This window comes from Bos taurus, chromosome 8 (genome assembly GCF_002263795.3).
Source record: "Bos taurus isolate L1 Dominette 01449 registration number 42190680 breed Hereford chromosome 8, ARS-UCD2.0, whole genome shotgun sequence".
NCBI classification, from domain to species: Eukaryota; Metazoa; Chordata; class Mammalia; order Artiodactyla; family Bovidae; genus Bos; species Bos taurus.
Window position 1 is genome coordinate 70,511,072 of NC_037335.1, and position 17,683 is coordinate 70,528,754.

A 17,683-nucleotide genomic window follows, 5' to 3' on the forward strand; every position below is an offset into this window, starting at 1 on the left:
CCTGCCTTCAATCTGTCCAATCATCAGGGTCTTTTCTAATGAGTTGGTTCTTCCCATCAGGTGGCCAAAGTATCAGGTCTTCAGCTTCAGCATCAGTCCTTCTAATGAATATTCAGGACTGATTTCCTTTAATATTGACTGGTTTGGTCTCCTTGCAGTCCAAGGGACTCTCAAGAGTCTTCTCCAACACCACAGTTCAAAAGCATCAATTCTTTGGCACTCAGCCTTCTCTACGGTCCAACTCTCATATCCATACATGGCTACTGGAAAAAACCATAACTTTGACTAGATGGACCTTTGTTGGCAAAGTAATGTCTCTGCTTTTCAATATGCTGTCTAGGTCTGTCATAGCTTTACTTAGAAGGAGCAAGCATCTTTTAATTTCATGGCTGCAGTCACCATCTGCAGTGGTTTTTGAGCCCAAGAAAATAAAGTCTGTCACTGTTTCCATTGTTTCCCTCCCCCTACCAAGGGCAGAGGAGATCCAAAATCAGTGCTGCTGCTTGAAGGCAGAGGAAGCGGGGTGAGGTGGGGATGATCATCAAGTTCAAGTTGGCCACCCCCCATCAGCCCCTAAAAAAATGGAGATATGATTTGACTGCTGCTGCTGCTGCTACATCACTTCAGTCATGTCCGACCCTGTGCAACCCCATAGACGGCAGCCCACCAGGCTCCTCCATCCCCAGGATTCTTCAGGCAAGAATACTGGAGTGGGTTGCCATTTCCTCTTCCAATGCATGCAAGCATGCTAAGTCGTTTCAGTCATGTCTGACTCTGTGCGACCCTATGCACAGCGGCCCACCAGTCTCCTCTGTCCACAGGATTCTCTAGGCAAGAATACTGGAGTGGGTTGCCATTTGACTACAGGATAATTTTTTTTTTCCATGTGTGCTCAGTCATGTCCGACTATTTGTGACCCCATGGACTGTAGCCCGCCAGGCTCACCTGTCCATCGGATTCTCCAGGCAAGAATACTGGAGTGGGTTGCCATTTCCTTCTCCAGGGGATCTTCCCAACCCAGGGATCGAACCCACATTTCTGGTGTTTCCTGCATCGGCAGGTGGCTTCTTTACCACTAGCACCACCTGGGAAGCCCACTGTATAACATACAGTGATGCAAAAAGCACGGCGCTGGCACCTGAGAGTAATCCCAGATTCACATCTGGCTTCTGCGAATACAGAAGGGTCTCAGGGTTTTAGTGGGTTCCATAAGAAGTGTCAAGTGCCCAGGACAGTCAGTGACTGGCTCAGAGCCAGTGCTAAATGAGTGGTCACTATTACAGTTACAAAATCAGCAACAACCTGGAAAAATTCTAGGAGGTCTGTCACTTCACCCATCGACCACTCTTTCTTCTATTTCTGTTTTTGGTCATACCATGAGGCTTGGGCTTGCAGGCTGTTAGTTCCCCAACCAGGGATTGAACCCAGACCAGGGAATTCCCACCCTCTGAACACTCTTAACACAGCACTTGGATAACAGGTTTTAACCATCTCCCCACCTCCCCCCGACTTCCAACACAGACACACTCTCAGACATCCTTTCTCAGAGCTAACAGTCAAGTAGCCAAAGTGGTCTGAATTTCCGTGCCACTTTGAAGGAGGTATTAAGATCCATAAAAGGTAGGGAAGAGAGGAGAACAGATGTCAGGCCAGGATAGGGTGCAAATTTGGCAAGTAATCCAATCACTGCAAATAAGTCTTTTTTCCAGGGGAGGAAGTGTAGTGGGGGATGGGGCGACTGCATGCAAATCTCTGGAGAACTGGTCTGGGCAGACACTATGGTAGAGAGGGGCTCGGACAGCTGGGAGTAAGAGGAGCCCACTGGGGTGGACGCGTAGGTGAGTAGGGGGAGTCCTGGCATGGAGGGAGTGTACACACCAGCTTTTCTTTAAATCCTTTTTTTTTTTTTTGGCCACACCGAACAGCTTGTGGGATTTTAGTTCCCCAACCAAGGATGGAACTCAGGCCCCCAGCAGAGGAAGCACAGAGTTGTAACCACTGGACCACCAGGAAAGAAGTCCTCAGACTAGTTTTTCTAAGAGATGGACTCTCAAAATGGCTAAGGACGGACTTCTCTGGTGGTCCGGTGGTTAAGAATCTACCTGCTAATGCAGGGGATTTGAGTTCGATCCCTGCTCCGGGAAGATTCCACATGCTGCAGAGCAAGTAAGGCCATGAGCCACAACTGCTGAACCCTAGCGCCCTAGAGCTGTGCTCTGCAACAAGAGAAGCCACCGCAAGGGGAAGCCCGCACACCAAAACTAGAGCAGCCCCCACTTGCCACAACTAGAGAAGGCCCTCACACAGCAACGAAGACTCAGTGCAGTCAAAAACAAATAATTTTTTAAAAACAGCCAAGGAGCTCAGGTTTTAAGTGACATACTCCTCAAGCCCTCTCTATTTAGCCCATGCCTCGGGGGGCTTCCCAGATGGTGCTAGTGGTAAGGAACCCGCCTGACAATGCAGGAGACATAAGAGATGCAGGTTTGCTCCCTGGGTCGGGAAGATGTCCTGGAGGAGGACATGTCCACCCACTCCAGTATTCTTGCCTGGAGAAGCCCATGTACAGAGGAGCCTGGCGGGCTACAGTCCATGGGGTCGCACAGAGTCAGATACAAGTGAAGCTAAGGAGCTTCACACGCATGCCTCACACACGCATGCTTCAGGGAGTGACAGTCACAGCAGGGCTCAGCTGTGGCTTTAGACACCTTCTGTGTCTCCAGAAGCTTCCAGGTCAAGCTTCCTTCCAAGCAATGCAACCTGATCCAACAGTCACTTCATCACGCCTGAGTCCCTTAGATGAGAAGTAGACCCCAGGGCCCAGGGAAGGAAGGAACAGCTGGTATAGAGGCCAGGGCCACACAGAAATGTCTGGTGGCCTGTCTAGAAATGTCTGGTGGCTCAGCGGAGGGCGCAGGAGTGCTGTCCTCAAGTTTGTTAAGAGCCCATGATCTGGGATCCTCCTGTCCATAGAAACCCTGGCTCCCTTCCAGAAGTCCAGAGAGTAATAGCAGCAGGTACCAACTGCCACCTCACCAAAACCAGCCAGGCTCAGCTCACAGCGCCAGCTGGCACTGTGTCAAGAAACTGACATCCACAGTGTATTTACACAGAGAGCCACAAGTTCTTACTCTTACTGAGGAAGGCTGACTTTCTCAGCTACTTTTAGAACTGATCAATTTCTAATGTCGGTGCATCAAAAGACACTATCAAGGGGACTTTCCTGGTGGTCCAGTTAAGAATTTACCTGCCAGTCCCTGGTCTGGGAACTGAGATCCCATAGGCTGTGGGGCAACTAAGCCCCTGTGCCACAACTACTGAAGCCCATGCACCCTGTGCTCTGCAACAAGAGAAGCCGCTGCAATGAGAAGCCTGTGCGCTACAACTAGAGTAGCCACACTCGACGCAACTAGAAGAAACCTACACGCAGCACAGAGGAGTCTGTATGCCACAACAAAGACCCAGTGCAGCCATAAATAAATCAATGAATATTTTTTTAAAAAGACACTATCGTGATGCTTCATGAGCCAGAGCAGCAGCAATGGGGGTAGAAAAAAGGGTGTGTGTGTGTGCTGAGTCACATCTCTTTGCAACCCTATGGACCATAGCCCTCTAGTCTCCTCTGTCCGCGGGATTCTCCAGACAAGAATACTGTATTGGTTTGCTGTGCCCTCCTCCAGGGGATCTTCCCAAGCCAGGGATCAAACCCGCATCTTTTATGTCCCCTGCATTGGCAGGCAGGTTCTTTACCACTAGTGACACCGGGGAAGGCCAGAAAAAAGGGTGTACTAATCGATTATTTATTGTACTGTTTACATATCTGTTTCCCTCCTAATACTGTGAACCCCTTGGAGGGTAGATACATCCCCAGGTCCTCTGTGTCCAGCATAGAATAAATACTGAGTAAATGTGATGTGAATTGAGAAAAAGAAATATCAACAAACTGAAAAGACAATCCACAAATAGGACAAAATATTTGTAAACCATATATCTGAGAAAGATCTAGTATCCAGGATATATAAAAACTCCTAAAATTCAATAACAAAAAGACAAGCTATCTGATTTAAAAATGGACCCAGGACTTGACTAGGCATTTCCCTGAAGAGACATACAAATAACTGAAAAGCACATGGAAAGATGCTCAATATCATTAGTCATTAGGGAAATGCAAACGAAAACCACAGTGAAGTACCACTTCACACCCACTAGGATGGCTATAAATTTTTTTAAGTGGAGAAAAGTAGGTGTTGGTGAAGAGGTGGAGAAACCGGCAGCCTCATTGCTGTACAGATATAAAATGGTGCAGCCACTATGGAAAATAGATCGATAATTCCTCAGAAAGTTTAACCAAGTATTACCATATGACCCAGCAATTCCACTCCTACTTATATACCCAAGAGGATTGAAAACAGATGTTAACACAGACATTTGCACACAAATATTTAAAACAGTGCTGTTCATTATCACCAAAAGGTAGAAACAACCCAAATGTCCATCAACAGTGAATGAATAAATAAAATAGGGGTGTATCCTCACAGTGGAATATTATTATTGGGTCAGAAAAAGGAATAAAATGTGGATACATGCCATTACATGAATGAAACTTCAAAACATTGTATGAACTAAAAGAAGCTAGACAATACCATATATTATGTGGCATGGCATGTGAAGTCGCTCAGTCATGTCCGACTCTTTGTGACCGCACGGACTGCAGCCCACCAGGCTCCTCTGTCCATGGGATTCTCCAGGCAAGAATGAATCCTTTATATGAAATATCCAGAATTGGTAATAGAGAGACAGAAAATAGATTAGTGGCTATTCAGGGGTGAGTGTAAGGGGATGGGAGGAAGAGGAGATGGCTAAGATATACAGTTTTCTCTTTGTGATGGTTGCATGTATCTGTGAATATGCCAAACTCCACTGACTTGAACACTTTAAATGGGTGAACTTTATAGCATGTGAATTGCATCTCAATTAAACTTTTTAAAAAAAGAATCTACTTAACTGACATTTCAGTTTGCTGCCAAGTCACTTCAGTCGTGTCCGACTCTGTGCGACCCCATAGACGGCAGCCCACCAGGCTTCCCTGTCCCTGGGATTCTCCAGGCAAGAACACTGGAGTGGGTTGCCATTTCCTTCTCCAATGCATGAAAGTGAAAAGTGAAAGTGAAGTCGCTCAGTCGTGTCCGACTCTAGCGACCCCATGGACTGCAGCCCACCAGGCTCCTCCGTCCATGGGATTTTCCAGGCAGGAGTACTGGAATGGGTTGCCACTGACATTTCAGTTTAGTAATATCTATTTACTAATTATCTGTTACCTGGCAGGCATTGTATTAGACACTGAGATTCAAAGATGAATCTTGATGTGGGTTCTGCTTTCAAGGAGTTCACAGTATATTTAGAGAAGCAAGCACAGAAATAGAACTGAAAAGACACTGATTACAGTTGGAGATGAGGAACGGGCAAAGATTTCGACAGTTGACATCCAGGCAGGTTTTGAAGGGAAGACGGAGTTTGACAGGTTGATGGTGGGGAAGGGAGATCATTCCAGGCAGGTGTGAAATAACACAGGAGGTACTGAGAGCCGTGTGGGGTTCAGAATTGCAAGATGAAAAGTGGAAGGGTTGGGATAGCGGGTAGGGTAAGGGGGTGTAGAAGAGGTGAGCTTGGAGAAGCAAGCAGAGGACCATGAGGAAACTTGAATTTCATACCAACAAGTTGAGTTTTCCTTTTGGGGATCAGAAGCCAACAAAATGTAAGCAGGAGGGTGAGGGAGGGTAGATCTGTGATTAAAAGCAGAGTCAGCAAACAACAGCGTGTGGGCCAAATCTGTGACGTTTTTGGAAATAAAAGTCTTGGAACACAGCCATGCTCTCATTTCTTGTTGTTTATGGCTGCTTTCCCATGAAAACAGCCAAGTTGACCAGTTGCGACAAAGATCGAATGGCCCTGTTAAGTCTGAAGTATTTGGTATCTGACTCTTAGAGAAAAAGTTTACCCACCTCTGCTCTAGAAAGATCACTGTGCCTCCTACATAAAGAATGACTTGCCATGGGTTAAGAGCAAGGTAAAGGAGGCCAGTTGGGAAACTAGCAACTCTCCAGGCAAAGAATAAGCTAGGGGCTTCCCAGGTAGAGCTAGTGGTAAAGAGCCACCCCTTCCAATGCAGGAGACCTAAGAGATAAGGGTTCGATCCCTGGATGGGGAAAGTCCCCTAGAGGAGAGCATGGCAACCCACTCCAACATTCTTGCCAAGAGAATCCCATGGACAGAGGAGCCTGGCAGGCTACGGTCCATAGGGTCGCAGAGTCAGACACAACTGAAGTGACTTAGTATGCACGCACAGGGTACCATCATGATGCAACATTATGATGATGGGGTAACAGATTATATAGGGGATTGATAGTAGGGTGGGGAGGTGGGTGTAGCTTTGAGAGCCTGGAGAACATCAATTTGAGAATATTAACAGTGCCACTGGAAAGGATTAGAGACCTCATGGGGTTTACTAATGTCCAAATTTTTGTTTTTTCTTTTTAAATCATTAAAATGGTCCCTAAACCTCAAGGTTAGCAGAGTGCTCTCAGACAGTGCGTCGGAATTCAAGGCAGCTCAAAAGTTTGCCTTTTTTAATTACTCTTACAATTTGGTTACGGGCATGCTAGAGCAATTCCAGATCACCTGACAGGTAATCTTACCCTCTTTGTGAGATGCAACAAGCCCAAACCCCACACATTCTCTGGCTCTGCTCTGAGACTGCTGTTGGCACCAGGTGGGCACCAGGGAGTCAGCTGCCAGGCTTCAGAATATCATTCTTGACTGATGACTTATTTTTAAATGCACATGTCAAATATCATGTCTTACTCATATTTGTCTCTTACAGAGACTGGCAGAGTCTCTGGCAACTGGGCTGGCACTCATAAATCATTTGATTTATGATGATCCAGGGGATCATCCCGACCCAGGAATTGAAACTGGGTCTGCCACATTGCTGGAGAAGGAACTGGCAACCCACTCCAGTATTCTTGCCTGGAGAATCCCATGGACAGAGGAGCCTGGTGGGCTACAGTCCCATGGGGTCGCCAAGAGTCGGACTGAGCGGCTAACCACAGCACACTGCCACATTGCCGGCAGATTCTTAACTGTGTGAGCCACCAGAGAAGCCCCAAAAGAATACTGGAGTGTGTTGCCATTCCCTTCTTTAAGGGATCTTCCCACCCCAGGGATCGAACCCAGGTCTCTTGCATTATAGGCAGACTCTTTACTGTCTGAGCCACCAGAGAAGCCCCAGGAGTTTTCCAGGTGAATGCAAACCCGCTTGGCCCAGGGAGAGCCTGGAAGAATGATGTTTACTGGTGATGATCTAATACAGCTGTAACTGCAAAACCAAAATATGTTGTATCATCTTCTGCTGACATTTAAAGGAAGGAAGTTGCTTAAATCTCACAACTAATCTTGCTGCCTCTCAGATTATAAACTGTGTTTTCAAACATCTCTTCTTAACAGTCTCATGGTGGACAAAATGAGGTGCAGTGGAAGCAGCCACACACAGACACGAAATGTATTGATTTCTCCTACTTTATCTTTAAATCCATACACTCTGGGTAATGTCCTATTCTTCATCTAGGTGGTCATTACAAGGATATGTTCATCTTGTAAAATTCATCCAGGACAGGTATTTGTACACCTACATTCATAGCAGCATGTATGTATTAGCATGCATGCACATATCGCTTCAGTTGGGTCCAACTTTTGGCGTCTCCATGGACTGTAGCCTACCAGGCTTCTCTGTCCATAGGATTCTTCAGGCAAGAATACTGGAGTGGGTTGCCATGCCTTCCTCCAGGGGATCTTCCTGACCCAGGGATCGAACCCACATCTCTTACATCTCCTCCATTGGCAGGCGGGTTCTTTACCACTAGCACACCTGGGAAACCCCTATAGCAGCATATTCCCAATAACCAAAAGTGGAAGCCACCCAAGTGGACAAGTGAACGGATAAACCCAATGTAGCATATACACACAATGGAATTTCATTCAGTCTTAACAAGGAAGGAAATTCAGGCACATGTTACAACACAGACAAAAGTTGAAGACAATATGTTAAGTAAGGGGTCCACCATCCCAACCCCCTCACCCCTGCTCTCCCGGCCACAGAGCAGGAGATGGGTAGTGGAGGAGCAAGCAAAGCTTCATCTGTATTTACAGTCACTCCCCATTGCTCACTTTACCACTTGAGCTCCGCCTCCTGTCAGATCAGCGGCGCCATTAGATTCTCATAGAAGCCTGCATCCTACTGTGAACTGAGCATGCGAGGGATCTAGGCTAAATGCTCCTTATGAGAATCTAATGTCTGAGGATCTGAGGCGGAGCTGAAGTGGTGACACAAACGCTGCTGGGGAGTGGTTGCCACCATCTCCCATCACGCCCAGATAGGACCAGCCGGTTGCAGGAAAACTAGCTCAGGGCTCCCATTGACTCCACATTATGATGAGTTGTATAAGTATTTCATTATGTATCACAAGGTAATAATAATGAAATAAGTTGCCCAGTAGATGTAATGTGCTTAGTGTAATGTGCTTGAGTCATCCCCAAAGCATCCCTCCCCTCCACTGGACCATGGAAAAAATGCTCTTCTATGAAACTGGTTCCTTGTGCCAAAAACGTTGGGGACCACAGGTGTGTTAAGTGAAATAAGAAAGTCACAAAAAAGACAGCTAGTGTATGATTCCATTTATATGAGGTATTTAGAGTAATTAATTAATTAATCCAATGGACATGAGTTTGCACAAACTCCAAGAGACAGTGAAGGACAGAGGAGCCTGGCATGCTGCAGTCCATGAAGTCGCAAAGAGTTGGACACGACTTAGCAAACAACAACAAAGAGTAATTAAAATCATAGAGACAGAAAGTACGATGGTGCTTGCCAGGGTGATGAGAGATGGGGGAGTCGGTATTTAATGCATACAGACTTTCATTTTTGGAAGATGAAAAAAATTCTGGAACAGATGGTGGTGATGGTTGTACAACAATGTGAATGTATGCAATACCACTGAACGGTACACTTAAAAATGGTTACAATGGTGAGTTTTATGTTATGTATATTTTACCAGAATAAAAATGAAAACGAATGCTCATCCATTTGTATACTTAGGCTTGGTGCCACTTCACTTACATTCGCTATTCTTCTAGAAGAGGTACTTTTAAAAGGTACTTTACTCAAATTTATATTCGTGTTTGTTTCAGAAGAGCTTTATATTTAGAGAAACATCTTTCTCACTAGGTCATGAGTCATGCAAGCATCTGGAAAGCTGTGCTATGTTTATCCTAGGACATGCATGTCTGGGGACAGGGCTGGGGATGGGGGAAGTTCATGGATCCAAGTTCAAGAAGACAGTATAAAGAAACTGTCTGAGCAAAAGTGAGCTGTTTGCAAGTCATCAACAGAAGTTACCTTCTCATAAAGCTGCTACTGCTACTAAGTCGCTTCAGTCGTGTCTGACTCTGTGCGACCCCGTAGACGGCAGCCCACCAGGCTCCCCCATCCCTGGGATTCTCCAGGCAAGAACACTGGAGTGGGTTGCCATTTCCTTCTCCAATGGAGGAAAGTGAAAGTGAAGTTGCTCAGTCATGTCTGACTTTTAGCGACCCCATGGACTGCAGCCTACCAGGCTCCTCTGTACATGGGATTCTCCAGGCAAGAGTACTGGAGTGGGGTGCCATTGCCCTCTCCGTCTCATAAAGCACAAGGTTTATAGGAAAGCAGCAGTATTTTCTCAGAAGATGCTCTCAGCATTGTGTTGGCAATGCATCAAGGAAGACATCTGGGAACCACTGACGCGGGACAGCCCCAGGCCAGCTGCGTCTGCTTGTCTGATAGATTTCAACAGGAAAAAACTAAACAGAAAATGTATCATCACTCGTGTATTATATTATAACGTAATGGTGGTTTAGTTGCTAAGTCATGTCCGACTCTTTTCCACTCCATGGACTTCAGGAGTTCTACTCCAGAGCCCACCAGGTTCCTCTGTCCATGGCATTTCCCAGGCAAGAATACTTGAGTGGGTTGCCATTTCCTTCATCAGAGGATTTTCCCAACCTGGGGATCAAACCCAGGTCTCCTGCATTGCCGGCGTATTCTTTATTGACTGAGTCACCAGGGAAGCCATTATAATATAATATTAAAGGTATTTCAAGTGAACGGATCAAAAAGCCTTGGGCAAGGAGAACTTATTAACTGTGATCCTAATTACATCCTCACCTCTGCTGAGTTCATTCTCATTCTATACCCTTATTTGCTATACACACTTATCTGGGTATATTGTTTTTGTCAAGAAAAGCGATAAAGAGTTTTTAATACTCTGGACAGACTTTTTTTTGTTAAACAGACTTCATTCATATTATTTTTCTCACATAAATCTATGTGGTGACTACAGCTGGAGTCTGGGTCCTCTGCAAGGAACCTCTGGTATGTTAATGTATTAATATACAAAGTGCCAAGTTGCTTTAGTCATGTCCAACTCTTTGCAACCCTATGGACTCTAGCCCACCAGGCTCCTCTGTCCATGGGATACTCCAGGTCAGAATCCTGGAATGCATTGCCATTACCTTCTCCAGGGGATCTTCCTAACCCAGGGATGGAATCTGTGTCTCTTAGATCTCCAGCATTGACAAGCAGGCGCTTTATCACTAGCACCACTTGGGAAACTCTCATGTATAATAGAGGGGTATTCACAGGTGTGTTTCCTGCCTTACTTCACTCTACGTCACAGGTTCTAGGTGCATTCAGCTCACTAGGACTAACAGACTTTTTATGGGTAAAAAGTTCCTTTTTAAAGGAAATTTTCATTCCTTTTTATGAGTATGTAATATTCCATTGTGTATATGTACCACTTCTTCTTTATCCATTCATCTCAGACAGACATCGTATCCAAACTGTCACCATCATGCTTTATCACCCTGGAACAAGAACCTGTTCTGAAAGGCTGGCTCTGATGCCTAAAGATGTCTCTGATACAGGTGGCAGGGGAAGACTGGCCAGCATGCCTGGCCGGATGGTGCTCCCTGCCCATCACACGCATCTCCTGCAAAAGGACAGCTGAAGTGACTAGGATGAGGAGATCTGAAGACTCACTTCAACCGAGAGAGGGCAGAGACTTAGAAGATAAGTAGCACATTGCTGCGGATCTGTGACTCTGGGTATCCGCTTGGCTCTCCCTTTGCTGGCTCATGACTGTTAGTCCTGCTGGCTCCCTGGGTCTGGAGCAGGCAGGCTGCAGCTACTTCATCCAAGGCCCCCGGACCCCCGGGGTCCAGATGGGTCTGGGTGACACTCCTAGGCAGACTGATCATAATGCCCTTCTCCAGAGGGAGATGAACGATAGTCATTGCAAGCTGTCCTTCTAAACTCAAGCAGCCCCAGGAGAGGAAACCTGTACCTCCTAAAGCTCCCAAAACTGTTAAAGGAAGAAAGCTACAGCAACTGCTGACAAGGAATCACCTAGAAATTTTACTGTCCCTACAGAGACAGTCTGTTAGCTGACAGGGAAGAGAAATCATAGCTGCCAGAAGACAGCATGGTTAAAAGGTAATGCTCTGTCCCTTTGGAGTTCCTATGTTGAATAACGGGACTGGAGCAACCAGTTTCTCAGTCCCTAATGGGCTGTTTTGTGGAAGGTCTATTCATTCGATGTCTATTTCATGGCAAAGAATATGACAGCAGAAAATCTAGGCATCAAGAAATAAGAGATTCCATTTTCCCACACAGCCAGTCAAGGAGGGAGAATTACAACTCATGAATCTCATTAATAAGATGTAAACATGACTTTGTTGTTACCCCTTTCCAAAGCAAATAAACACAAGTAGTGAAAATGCTAAAAGCAGAAAGTTCTGGTGTCCTCTAGCCTCATCAGACAATGGCAGAATAAACAAAGTTGTCCATAAATGAAGGACTTCAGAGGGGAGCCTCTTTGTTGCCATGGAATTTAGCCATCTCCAGCTAAAGATGCCAGCAGCCAAAATACTTGGGCAATGATCAGTGAGAGGTAATTGTTCTCAATGAAATTTCTTCGTGGGCTGTTTATCTCTTCCAGGAATTGCGGCTCCAGTCATTTCACTCATCCTACTTTCAGAACTAGGAGCCTGAGAAGGGGAAGGATGATGGCTCTTAATTCAGAGGGGGCCACCCTGAGTTCTCCAGAGGTGAGTTGCTTTCCCATAAGCTGGAAAATAAGCCCAGGCTTCCTGATCTTGCCATTGATTTATCTCCAGCACCAAATGGCCAATTACTAAATATTTACACTGGGATTTCTGATACCAGGTGAATAGGAAGTGATAAGCCCAGGATGAAGCAAGAGCCAGAATAAATGAGTCAGAGAACAGCTGATATTCCATGAGGAGCACAGAGAAACAGAACCACCGCTGCCCAGGAAGGAGGACGCTGGGTCAGGTTTTGGCTCTGCCAGTTACCAACTGTGCCATCGGGACAGTTTATCTGTTGACAACCTCACTCAACTGTAAAATGAATTCAACAAAACCCACCTCGCTCTTTAGTGGGAAGTTGTGTGAATCAAATAACACAGGGGGTAGAAAAGTGGTTTGAAAGGGATAATATACACTTTGAACATAAATCATAGAAATCAACAGAACATAGATTAACTTTAAAAAGACATTTGGGTGGAAATTTGTGGAAAAATTGAACATGGACTGGGTATTAGATGATACCAAAGAATTATTCTTACTTATCTTGGTTATTTAATATTTTTAGAGGTCACACTGAAATACATAGGGATGAAAGGATTTTATGTCTGAGATTTGCTTTAAAATACTTCCACTATGGACTTCCCTGGTGGTCCAGTGGCTAAGACTCCATGCTCCCAAAGTAGGGGGCCTGGGTTCAGTCCCTGGTCAGGGAATTAGATCCTACATGCCTCAATTATGCGTTCCGGAGTGCCTGTTAAGTTGCTTCAGTCATGTCTATTTGTGACCCCATGGACTGTAGCCCGCCAGGCTCCTCTGTCCATGGGATTCTCCAGGCAAGAATACTGGAGTGGATTGCTATGACCTCCACAAGGGAACTGACCCATGTGTTTTACATCGCCTGCACTGGCAGGCAGGTTCTTTACCACTAGGGCCACTTGAGAAACCCCAATTAAGAGCTTCTACGTTGCAACTAAGACCTGGCGCAGCCAAATAAATAAAAATAAATGCTTAAAAAATACTTCTGTGAAATAGAAATTGGAAAGGGATAGACAAGTAAGTATGGCAAAATGTGGATAACTGTCGAAGCTGAGTGAGAAGTATATGGGGGCCTTTTCCCTATTATTGTCTATATTTGAATTTTTCAGAATAAAAACATGATTTTTAAATAAACAGTGTAGAATGTTCTAGGATACTAGACAGCTTCACTAATGGTCACCTCCCAAAGCACAGAAAATCTGTCTCATGTACAAGGCCGTTGTACACTGGTCACACAGCTGTCAGAGAGCAAACCTTAGGAAAAGGCCAGAAGAGGCCAGGTGAAGAGGCCAGCAGTAAAGAGGACATATGAAAACATCTCTGCAGAATTTCCCATCTGCCATGCACCAAAACGTCAGCTGACTGTAATGTCAAGGGGATGCTTCCTCTTCAGACCTACGTTTCCTATTCAACTCTGCCACTTAACGACTAAACGGCCTTGGACCAAATCACTTTTTTAATACAAAAATCAGAGACAGAAAAATGCTGGTGCGCATGTGCACACGTGCACCATGGGATTCACCAGGCAAGAGTACTGGAGTGGGCTGCCATGCCCTCCTCCAGGGGATCTTCCCAGCCGAGGGATCAAACTCACTTCTCCTGCCACTCCTGCACTGCAGGAAAACTCTTTACCGCTGAGCCACTGGGGAAGCCCAGTTTACTGTGGATTTGATGGCTAGTCCAGAGATGGATTCTAGGCACCAGAAAAGGGAACAGAACAAAAGACAGAGGGAAAGGAACAACTTAGCTAAGGAAGAGTCCAGGGAGTCCATAGTTCCTCTGGAAACTGACCAGGAAAGTGAGCATTTCGTCTCCGTCCCTGACCATTAAGTACATAAGGCACCATAAATAACTAAGGTATTCCACCAAGGGTGACAAATGGTCTTTTAGGGTCCGGGACAGACTGGCTAGCCGGGAGGTATGTGAGGCGCCTGGAGTGGGGGTTTTGGATTCAAGTCTCCACACCCACTAACCCAGTGTGTAGCCTTGAGCTTCAGCACTTTTCTCTTGCACAGAAAAGAATCCACTGGACCGATATGAAGATCTCCGCAGTTCCAAGATTTCAGTGGACCAAATTAACCTGGGGCGTGTTTCTGACTCTCATTCTTTTTTTTATTTTTTAAAATATAAATTTATTTATTCTACTTGGAGGCTAATTACTTTATAATATTGTATTGGTTTTGCCATACATCAACATGAATCCGCCTGTGGGGAACATGTGTTCCCCATCCTGAATCCCCCTCCCACTTCCTTCCCTCTGGGTCACCCCAGTGCATCAGCCCCAAGCATCCTGTATTATGCATCAAACCTGGCGATTCAATGCATTCGAATTCATATATGATTCGTTTTATATATGATATTATATCTGTTTCAATGCCATTCTCCCAAATCATTCCACCCTCTCCCTCTCCCACAGAGTCCAAAAGACTGTTCTATACATCTGTGTCTCTTTTGCTGTCTCGTATACAGGGTTATCGTTACCCTCTTTATAAATTCCATATATATGTATTGGTGTTTTTCTTTCTGGCTTACTTCACTCTGTATAATAGGCTCCAGTTTCATCCACCTCATTAGAACTGATTCAAATGTATTCTTTTTAATGGCTGAGAATACTCCATTGTGTATATGTATCACAGCTTTCTTATCCATTCATCTGTTGATGGACATCTAGGTTGCTTCTATGTCCTGGCTATTATAAACAGTGCTGCAATGAACATTGGGGTACACGTGTCTCTTTCAGTTCTGGTCTGACTCTCATTCTTATCTCTCTTCTCATCGGGACTTGAGGCTTCCTAGCCTGGAGAAGTTCAGTCCCCTCTCTGTTGGTGTTCCGCCGCCTCTCCTCACCCCACTCCAGCTGTGTTTCGGTGGTCTTTCCTGGGGCGGGTGAGAGATAGCTAGGAGGAAGGAATTCCTCCGTTTTTTCCAATCATTTCTATCCCAGCGCTGATTTACAGCGACTGCTCTTGGAGGCAGCTACTCCTGAGCGCTCCAGATGAGGGGTTGGAGGGTCGGGTCGGGAGAGGGCGGGGGCGGGGGTGGGGGAGTAGAGGGAAGGAAGGTGTTCAAAGCGCCTGCGTAAAAGTTGCGGGCATAAAACCAGAATTAGCCCCAAGGCGATCCTGTGTGTACCATCCATGGATTCGTCTGTGCTGGCGCTTTTCTGCTCCAGAGCCTCCATGTGATAACGGCGGGAGGGGTTTCCCGGTAGCCAGACACGCCAGGAATGGCTACCTGGGGCGCGGAGAGGACCTCTCTGCCCAAAGGACTCAGCGCGCACTCCAGCGCTCAGGCTAGCCTTTCTGGCAGGCTGAAGAGAAAACCAATTCCAGCTCTCAGGCTGCGCCCTAGCCCCCGACCTTCGCACACCCCCATCCCAACCCAGTGTGCTCCACATACCCAAAGCCACAGCTCAGGAGACGCCCCAGTGCGCCCCCAGTCCCCCACGCGCTCCACATCCTCAAAAGCCAGAATTCCAGGCACCAGCGCAGCCCTCAGTGTCCGTGGCCCTACGCTGCGCCCTCCTAGGCACCTAGCCCGCACCGGGTCTCGACCGGCTCTGTCCTGCCTGGTTGCAGGCGCCCCTGGCGAGCTACCGACCTAGCGGCCAGCTAGGGCTAACCGGGTTCAGGCGAGGTGGGACTGGGTGGGTCCCGTTAGCCTGCAAGTCTTCACATCTCCGAGCAACAAGCTTTCTCTCTGTGTGCCCCCCTCGTAGGTCCCGGGAGCCCCACGCACTGCTGAGAGGCGGCCCGTGGGGAGCGGATCCTGAAGACCCCACCCAGACCTCCGCTTTCCCGCGAACCGCCCTGGGGAGGAGGAGGCTCAGGCAGCGCGCTTACTTGGCAGAAGTGGTGCGCACTGCTTGGCTGGGCCAGGCTCTCCACTGGTGGCTCCTCTCTGCGCCCGTCGCCGCGGAGCCCCTTTCCCGAGCAGATGGGGGCGAGCCGGCGACTTCTCCGGTGGTTGAAGAAAGCGAACTCCCAAGTTTAGGAAGCCGTGGGCTGGGGTGGCTCCTGAACCCTTTTCCCGGTACTTTTAACCAGCGTCGGACGGCAAATCCCTCCCCGGACCCACCCCCTTCCCTGAAGGCGGCCACCGCAGCAGGCCCGGCCTCCAGCCCCTTTTGTTGTAATTCGAGAGCGACCGCTCCCGGGGCCAGAGGGGCTGTGCGGTGGAGGCTGCGCGCCAACGGGGCAGCCCTTCCTAGACTATTCTCGCCCAGGTTTCCGGAGCCTGAGAAACTAGGGAGCGGGCTTTTCCTCTGGGAGATTCCTCTACACTCCCCTCTCCCGCCCCCGCCCCCGCCCCCACGCAGAACTCCTGGAATTTAACCCTTCGGTGTCTTTATCCATCTCCAGTAGAGTCCGCGCCAATTCCCTCCGCGACTGCAGAGAGCCTAGCGCTGCCTGGTACCTAATAGATGCTCAATGAAAACTGGTGATTGAAAGAGTTCAGAAACATTCATCTGCCTCTCCTGGGGTTTTCCTGATGGGCAAAGCAGTTTCTGGAGGTGACTATGCACAGCCCCCTTTCTTCAGGCAGATCGTCTCTCTCCTCTGAGAATCCCTTCTTCTTTTGTAAATTAAAGGCTTTGGATTCAGTTATCTTTAAGGTCCTTCCCTACAGTGCAGGGCCGGGTTTAGCATTGCGATCAGGAGCCTGAACCCGACGCAGCTAAGGATGTCTATGGCGCAGGACATTCCTTGCCTCGCTCGGAGGCTCACACTGAAGACAAAGGGAGGGCGTCCTGTGGGCTGGGGGAGCCCTGAGGAGATTCCCCGGGACTTCCTATGCAAGAGCCAGGTTTGGCCGGGGCAGGAGATAGTCGATGGAAAACAAGGCACCCAGTCTGTGGGCCTTTGGCAGTGGGCAGAAACCCAAAAAAGGGATTTACATTAAAGATGGGGCTCCTCTTCTTGGTTCTTCCTCTGTTCCCTCTTCCCACTCCTCTGCCTCCCCAGTAAACTCGAAGCTTCATCTGGGATAGGTGGGGACTCCCAATCTCAGCCTCCAGCTCAGACTTGTCTCCTTATCCCTGGGTTTGTAAGCCCGTTGTTCTCTAGGACATTCCATCTGCCACAGCTAACCTGTTGTTTGGTCGCTCAGTCCTGTCCAACTCTTTGCGACCCCATGGACTGCAGCACACCAGGCTTCCCTGTCCTTCACCATCTCCTGGAGTTTGCTCAAACTCGTGTTCATTGAGTCGGTGATGTCATGCAAGCACCTCATCCTCTGTTGCCCTCTTCTCCTCTTGCCCTCAATCTTTCCCACCATCAGAGTCTTTTCCAATGAGTCAGTTCTTTGCATCAGGTGGCCAAAGTATTGGAGCTTCAGCTTTAGTATCAGTCCCATGAACATTCAGGGTTGATTTCCTTTAGGATTGACTGGTTTGATCTCCCTGCTGCCCAAGAGATTCTCAAGAATCTTCTCCAGCACCACAATTCAA

The 17,683-nt window shown here is 47.4% G+C and overlaps 1 protein-coding gene across 1 annotated transcript in view; it reads right to left on the reverse strand.

Annotated features, from left to right (window-relative positions):
- Window positions 1–16,349, reverse strand: part of LOXL2 (lysyl oxidase like 2) — a 113,146-nt gene extending 96,797 nt beyond the window's left edge. The window contains 1 exon segment of the mRNA NM_001099053.1: window positions 16,077–16,349. The gene's annotated coding sequence lies outside the window, so the exon portion shown is untranslated.
- Between the last annotated feature and the right edge of the window lie 1,334 nt (window positions 16,350–17,683).